Source organism: Rattus norvegicus, chromosome 2 (genome assembly GCF_021556685.1).
Source record: "Rattus norvegicus strain SHRSP/BbbUtx chromosome 2, alternate assembly SHRSP_T2T, whole genome shotgun sequence".
NCBI lineage: Eukaryota > Metazoa > Chordata > Mammalia > Rodentia > Muridae > Rattus > Rattus norvegicus.
In genome coordinates this window covers 176,541,812-176,549,422 of record NC_141535.1, presented here as the reverse complement: position 1 = coordinate 176,549,422, position 7,611 = coordinate 176,541,812, and the positions used below count along the sequence as shown (strand labels likewise).

At 59.0% G+C, this 7,611-nt stretch overlaps 1 protein-coding gene across 5 annotated transcripts in view; it reads left to right on the top strand.

The window, feature by feature from the left end:
• The first annotated feature begins 912 nt into the window (after positions 1-912).
• Positions 913-7,611, top strand: part of Zbtb7b (zinc finger and BTB domain containing 7B) — a 15,731-nt gene continuing 9,032 nt past the window's right edge. Inside the window, exons 1-2 of one of the 5 annotated variants that reach the window (XM_087619698.1) lie at positions 913-1,105; positions 1,444-1,544. The gene's annotated coding sequence lies outside the window, so the exon portion shown is untranslated. 5 annotated transcript variants of the gene reach the window in all.

Here is a 7,611-nt window from a genome sequence, read left to right as displayed (position 1 = left end):
TGGCCCTAGAGAGCGAGATCTGATTCCGTTTGAAACCAGTGGGAGGGACCCTTTTGGGGTACATAGCATGGTCAGCCCAGTTGTAAGAGTCCCTCAGAGGCTACCATTCTCTGTTGGACGGGCACTTAAATACCGGTTCTTCCCAAATCCACTTAAGCAAACACCCTAAAACACCCAGGACTCTATCGTCACCTGGGGGTCTGAGTGAATCTGCGCCAAGACCCCTCCACTGTAGAGTCTCAGTTTCTCCAAAGTACCGGCGGGTTGAAGGCAGAGCGCCTGAGCCCGAGAGAGAGCGCACCTCCCCCTTCCCAGTCTCAGTCCCTCCCCTTTGAAAATGCCAAGGCAGCAACGGGCACTGGCTAGAGCGCAGAGGCTCCTTGCCCGGGGCACTGTTCCCTCCCCGCGGGGCGCCGTCACGCGTGGGGAGGGACACTGAGTGCCCGCAGCCTTAACTCCCCCGCTCCTTCTGAGGGGGAGGGATGGGTCAAGAAGTTGCAGCTCAATGTCTAGAGGCTTTCTCCCTTCCCTCCTGGGGCTCTGACCTGGTTAAAACCCCTCGGCGGGACCCCACTTTTTAAATTCTAGGTTTTCATCCCCAGCAGCGTATCCGTAACCTCTCCTACCCTTCCCTCCCCAGGTGGTGACCCCACAGAAGCCCCTCTTGAAGGAGAGGAAGTCCCTGAGGGGGCTGCTCCATTCCCTGGCCACTGCGGACACTGTCTTCGGCCTCCCTCCCCTTCTGGTTTCTGGCCAGCCCCAGGCTCCACCCCTCCCTGGATGAACCTTAGGCGCGTCCCACTTGGGATAGGCGGGTGTTCAGGCCAATGGGTGGGCAGGGCGGTGGCGTGCAGTGGGTGGAGCTGGGCAGCAGCAGAGGGCTGGACGGGGGTCGGAGGCGGAGCTCCAGTTAAGGTGGACTGGAGGAGATAGTGGTAGAAAGCAGAGAGGGAGAGGGATCGCGGCAGGTGAAGGGAGATTGAAGGGAAGAAGGGAAAGGAAAAGGGTGGGAAAGGCGTAGGGAGCGAAGCAAAAGCTCGGAGAAAGGGGGCGAAAAGAAGGGAGAGACCCACATGCTCCTTGCTGGAACTAGCTGTTGGAAGAGGTGGAAGTTTATGTCCTTATTGGGCGGAGGGAGGGGGTGCCTGGGGGGGGCGGATGAAAAACCAGGAAGTGACAGAGGGTGTTGCTAAGGGTGGGGGGGGGAGTTTGGGGGTGGCAGGGGCGGGGGGAGGGAGGGGAGGGATGGGGGGAAAGCAAGAGAGAGGACAGGTGAGACAGCAGGACAGGTGAGGCGGGCCCTGGGGGGGGCGAGTGGGAGCCAGGTGAATGTACGGCTCTCCGCGGCCAAGGGGGGGCGGGCAGCAGGAGGAGGCAAAGGGTGGCGGAGGAGGAGCCCCCCAGCAACGAGCAGCGAGCCACTGACCGCGGCCTTCTGACCAGGACCGGAGCAGGGCCCCAAGCCCCCCAGCCTGGCGGGGAACGCGGTTCTTCCTACACTCAGTGCCTCTGCAACACCAGCGAGCGGACCCGACGGCTGAGAGGTAAGTGAACCCCACTTTTGTCCCTTGGCACGGGGTCCACTAGACTCGAGCCTACTGCAGTGTCCTTCGTGCGTCCTGTGAGACCCCTGTACACACACACACACACACACACACACACACACACACACACACACCAGATTTCAACCAGTCGCATTCCCTGTAGCTTTTTTGGGTCTTTGGAATTGGTTTTAACTTGGAGGAAAGGTAGAGAACTATGGCCTCCCCCCAACTCTGAGCGGAGGGTCTCCAGAAACTTTCTTTGCACTTCTAATATCAGACAGACTGTGAGCTACGGGATGGAAAGAGGGTAAGCTGCACTGAACTTCCCCCCAGTCGCCTTTGTGACTTTAGGGAGAGACCCCAGACTCGACCGAATGGGGGAATAAAAACCCTGACGGACTTTAACTAGGACAACGCGTGTCCCCACCCACCCACCCAGCTCCGCGCCCCCCTGGCACGGTAGGCTGGACACAGGCCAGTGGCATGGCGGGTTGGGGGCGGCGGGAGGAACCGCGGCTTGGGGGAAAGTCACCGGCTGGACTATTCGGTTTCTTGCGCTTCCAGAGCCGCGTCGTCTCTCCAGTGGTAGTACGGCTCAGCAGAACGACCCTCCTCTGCCCCTCCCGCCCCGCAATCACATTCCCTTCTCTCAAGCCGCAGGCCCACCGCCACCTTTTCAAAGTCAGCTTTTGCTCTTACAACTCCTGTGCGCGGCTGGGTGATAAGAACTCGACCTACCAGCGGTCTTGCCGCCGGCGCCGGCGCACCTGCCCTAAGCAGAGTGGGGGTCGCTGTGTGGTCGAAACCTAGTGCGCACCGCGGGCTGAGGTTGGCCATTCAAAGGGGCGGGGGGCGCTCTTTCCATTCCCAGCTTTCTCTCCCCTCCTCCCACCCCACCCAAGTAAGAGAGCGACGTGTCCTGGCCAGAGCGGGGGGGGTGCGGGGGGGGGCAGCGTGGGCAGCGGGTTGTGCCCGGACACGTGCCTGCCCAGGCGCCCCGGCCCTGCTAGTGTTTGGAGAGAGGGCGGGTCCCCTGCCCCCCGCCCCGCACAACCCCCATGTATCAAAGGGCGGCTGAGACGTGGTGAGACCTCGGGGCGCCCTGGGGGGGCGGGGGGTAAGGCGGGGAGCCTGGGTCCGGAGCAGGGGAGGGGCAGAGGCGCCGGTGCTAGCTGACCCACAGGAAACGAGCACTGCTGACCTAGTTTGGGACACCGGAAGTGGGTGCTGGGGAGAGGGGGAGACCGGCAAGCTGTCCTGGCTTCCGGGCCAGGTGGAGGGCGTTCTTGAATTGACCCCCGCCCGAATGCCTTGGAGACCCCTAGCTGCAGCTGAGAATGGGAATGAGTCAGCGCAGCTATTTCTCCTTCCCCCAACTTATTCCTAGAGGAGGGGACCGTTTATCAAGGGTTAGGGGGAGACAGATTGGGAAGTGAGGAGTTAAATAAACCAAGATAGGAACTCTCTGTTCCCTGGGGCAGTGTGTGTTTTGGTGGGGGGGCGCTAAGGCCTGGAGGATTATGGGTTGCGTTTTTGCTACCCCACACACACCAACTGGTTTGGTCACCCCTGTACCCTCCTGGCACTGTTTATGGAGCTGGCATAGAGTGGACATTAGATTGGGAGGAGATACTGGGCATAAGAAGTATTGTGCTGGGCAGCAGAAGGGTATATTTCTGACTTGGTTTGGATGGTAGTTAGTGTTCCTCCTTCGTGGTAACTGGGGAGAAGGACAGGGGGCTCCCCCTGGAGCAGCTGATGAAACAAGAAGAAATCTCTGCCAGTGCCTCCTGTCCCTGGCCCCCGGGACCCCAGCTCCCCCAGCGTGCCTATTACATGGTTGCTGTAGGCACGCTGTTGCCTGCTGACACCCCCAGACACTGTCCCCCTCCCTTGGGTACCACCATCCCCAGCTTGGGGTCAGGAAGGGGTTAATACCATCCGAAAGGGGCTCTTGGGAAGAAAGCAAGCAGTGCCCACTAGGCTCAGGTGTCAAGGAGACAGGCCTGCTCTAATGGGGCCCTCTCACTACTACTCAGTCCAGGTGCTACAACCCCGGTGTCTGGGAGACAGGTGCTGTCCTCTTACCCCTTCGCCATGGTGCCCCCTGGCACCCACCGCCCCCAGCTCCTCCTTGGCCTAGTGCCTGCCCCAGGAGGGCGCGGCGGGCAGCGGGGGCTGGGCTAACAATGCACCATCGGGCCCTTTGTGTGCTTGCACTTGGCACCCTGGGGAAGAGTGGGGGAGGGGACCCAGCAGGCATGGGGGGGTGGAGCACCTCTGGGGTGGGGACAGTGAAGGCTTGGGGAGAGAAGCTGAGAGTGAAAACAGGTGGGGAGGAAAGGGAAGTAGGTCAGATAGAGTGTTAGCCCCCCATTCCCAGCCAAGGCTAAGATGAATGGGATCCTGAATGGCATGGTGTTGGTACCTGAGGCCCAGCCCAAGAGTGGACATTTGGTGATCAGAACTTACTAGGCCAGCAGACTGCCCAGGTGGAGGAGGAAAGGCCCTCCTCTTGATGGCTGAGAGAGACCCAGTTCCTTTGGCCCAAGGCCAAAGACCTAAACTGGGGAGTAAATGGGCTTCAGGCAGGGCACTGCCCTCTGATAGAAGCCTCTGGGCCTGCTTCAGGGCTTCCTGCCTCCAGCCTGCTTGGCTCTCTGACCTTCCTGAGAGTTAAGACAGCCTTGCCACCAGGCCTTGGGGCTTGTGCCTGTTTTGGCCTAGGGCTAAAAAGGAGGGTGGGGGAGGAAGGTGGAGACAGGCAGATGGATAGGACCCTGGCATGGGGTGTGCCTGCTCTGTCTGTCCTCTTCCCCCTCCTGCTGCTGAGTAAACTCGTGAGTAAACTTGACGTTTTGCCCGGACAGTTTGAAGTTGCCTTGCTGCCCCCCCACCCCCTCCAGTCCTGCCAACCCACAAGTGGCCAGGTGCCAATGCGGGCCTGGGGGAATGAGGAGAAGGGATAGAATGACTGATCCACCATCAAGAACCAAAGGGTCAAGAAAGACCCCATTCCCACCACCACTAGCCAAGCTAAGGCCTGGACAATAACCTTGTGGCCTGTCAGCATTTGTCCCAGAACTTAAGGAACCCCAGAAAAAGTGTTCTCAAAGTAGGTCTGTTACCCATTTCTGACCTCCATCCCCACCAGGGAAAGACACCCAGCCACCTTATGGCTTCCTGAGGTGCCATATCTTTTATGTTCACAGGCTGCTAGTCCAGGTACCTTTAGTAAATGCCTCAGTGAGGCCAAAGAAGGTTTCCTTCTTTCTGGCCCACCGCCTGGGATGGGTAGGAAGCAGGGTGAGACAGGGACCCTTTAGCTGTTTCTGGCCTGCTCTTGCTTGGCCTCACACCTGGACCTAACCCTAATACCTGCCTCCCTCTGCTGTGCTCACCATCAGCCTGAGCCCTTCCTTGCCCCAAACTCTTCCTCTGTCTTTTAGCCTTCCTAGTACCTCAGAGGTTCCTGACCTGCAAACACCTATACCACATCCAGACTTTGAGGGGACCCTTGGCAAAAGAGGTTTGATGGCAAACAAATGGAGCTAGTCTCACACACACACACACACACACACACACACACACACACACACACACACATTGGTTAGCACTTAGCATCACTAATTCTTCCTAAACCTTTGCAGGTCACCAGAATGGTAGGAGAAATGCCTTCCCAGTCTCTGCCACACCTCAGAGTGGGGCTCCCCCAAGACCTTGCTTTCGACTTCATGTCTCTGGCTTTAGTTTCCTTCCTGTTTCCACTCCCCCCCCCCCCCAGCTCCTCCCCAACCATATACCCCTTTCAACAGACATCCTCTCCTCCTTCCTTCCTCCTTTCTTTCCTCTTTGCCTGGAGTAAGGGGGTCTTCTCTCTCCATCATGGACCTACTAACCTGTCTTACTTTTCTTAGTGTTCAACTTAAAGAGGTCTGTGACCATTCTTTCTCTAACCTACCAGCTAAGCTCTTGGAAAGAGAACCCAGAGCTTCTTAAGGGAACTACAACTCCCAGAGCACATGCAAAGCAGTTGTGGTGCACACTGGGAGTTGTAGTCCTTGAGCTCTCGGTTTGACGGAGTCTAAGAGTGTTCTGGGTAAGGGTAAAAGTCAGTACTGGAGTGGGTTGCAACATAGAGACCCTCTATTCTCCTTACTGTGTTCTTGTTACTGCATTCCCACATGACACCATGTATTGATATCCATCTCTCATTGCTGAGACATACTACCCATCCTCACCTTAGGATGAGCCCCACCCAAGAGATGCCCACACCCTGCCCTGATGCCCCTGGCAGGGGAAATGAGGGGCCCCATGAACTCCTTCCCTGCCCCCTGCCCTCCAGGCTAGTTCCCTCCCTTTATGGGGATCAAAGGGCAAGGAGCAGCCCCACCCTGCTCCCTCACAGGCTATAGGCATTAGACTAGAGATCTTAGGAATCGCAGGGACTTTGGTGCCCAAGCATTTGTAAGGGGATTGCTGGGAGCTTGGCACCTGGTGACAGGAGAGACTGGTCCCCACCTTGGGGTGTGGATCCTTCAGTAACTGCTCATAGGCCTAGCCATTCTCTGTATCAGTCCTAGGCAATATGCTTCCTCTTAAGGAGGTGGCTTAAGGACAGGGGCTTGGGGCTTATCTATAGGACCTCAGGGGCCCGGGCCCGCCTGCCTGGCACCAGGGCACAGAAATGACCCTCCCCCACCCCAGGCCCACAGTTGGCATAGGGCACTGCGAGCAGGGGGTAGGAGGGAGAGGCGGGCAGGACTGCCAGCATCCTGGTGGGTAGCTGCCAGCCAGGCCGGGAGCCGGTGAGGAGCAGCAGGCCAGCGGCACCGAGCCAGCAGCTGTTGGGGGTAGCAGGGAGGGGGTATCTTCAGGGACATTTCTGCCATTCTCTCTGAGCCCAGCAGGATGGCCTACTGCTTAGAGGATATTGGGGTACCTTTCATTCCAAGAATAAGAAATCCCAGGAGTTTCATGACATTTGGTGGCCCACCCAGTTCATCTCAGAGCTTTCCTGAGTTGCCCCCTGAGGCCCAGGCGGGTCCCACCCAACCAGCCAGGGTAGCAGTAGCTTGCGCAAGGGGTGGGGCAAGGAGCTTCCCAGCAGATGCCCCCTCCCAGCTCCTTCCTCTTTCGGTGCCTACAGCTCCCCCAATATGTCTACCCCTCCTTGGCCAGCTCTGTCCCCCTGGTCACTGGGGTCTGGCATGAGTGCTGCCCCCTGGCCTGGTTGGCAGGGCTGGCGCCCTGGCGAGGAACTGTGGTATGTGAGTGGGTTTGGGGTGAGGCTATGAGGAGGGCGGGTGCCGCCTTGCCCAGCCCCTGAGGGCCCCAGCCTGGTACAAGGTGAAGAGAATCCGGACAGCTCCCAGAACGGGGCCAGAGCTTACTTGGGTCTGAGGGGTCTCTAAAGTTCCCCTAATCCCACATACCTTGAGGGGCTGGGACCTAGGCACCTGTCACCCCTGGCACTGACTGTCCAGAGTTCCCCTCCTCCCAATTTGGCCAAGGCTATCTTCTGTCCCCTCCCCTCCCTTCTTCCTTCTCCTGGTCCCACCTCCAACAACCTCTCCCATCGCTCCTCCTCACCTCTGTCCTCCTGGACTGGGCCGCCTACCTTTCCTACCCTCACCTTTTTCCCCTTTTAGGACTGAGTAAGGACAGGCGGGGGTGGGGACAGCTGGGGCTTTGGGCACTGCAGGCAGAGACTCTGGGGCCCTCTCCCACGCTGCCAGTCCTTTTGTAACCCCTCCCTCCAAGCAGGGGGGAGGGGGGCAGCACCAAGAGGGTTAAGGCTGTAGGGGGAGGGGCTGGGCCAGGTCGTGGGCGGCCCCTTTGAAGGAGGGAGCTGGAGTGGGGAACAGTTACCCTACCCCCCCCCCAGTTATCCCTCCTCCACCCCTCCCAACGTGCTGCCCCCAGGGGCCAGGAGGAGTTGCCGGCAAGGCCCCTCAGCGTTCAGGTGAGTAGGCCCAGCTCTGGCTCAGGAGGTCAGGCCCCAGGGGAGGCTCGGAGGCCTTGAATTGGCCAAGGGTTAGAGAAGTACTGAAAAAATAGGCTAGGA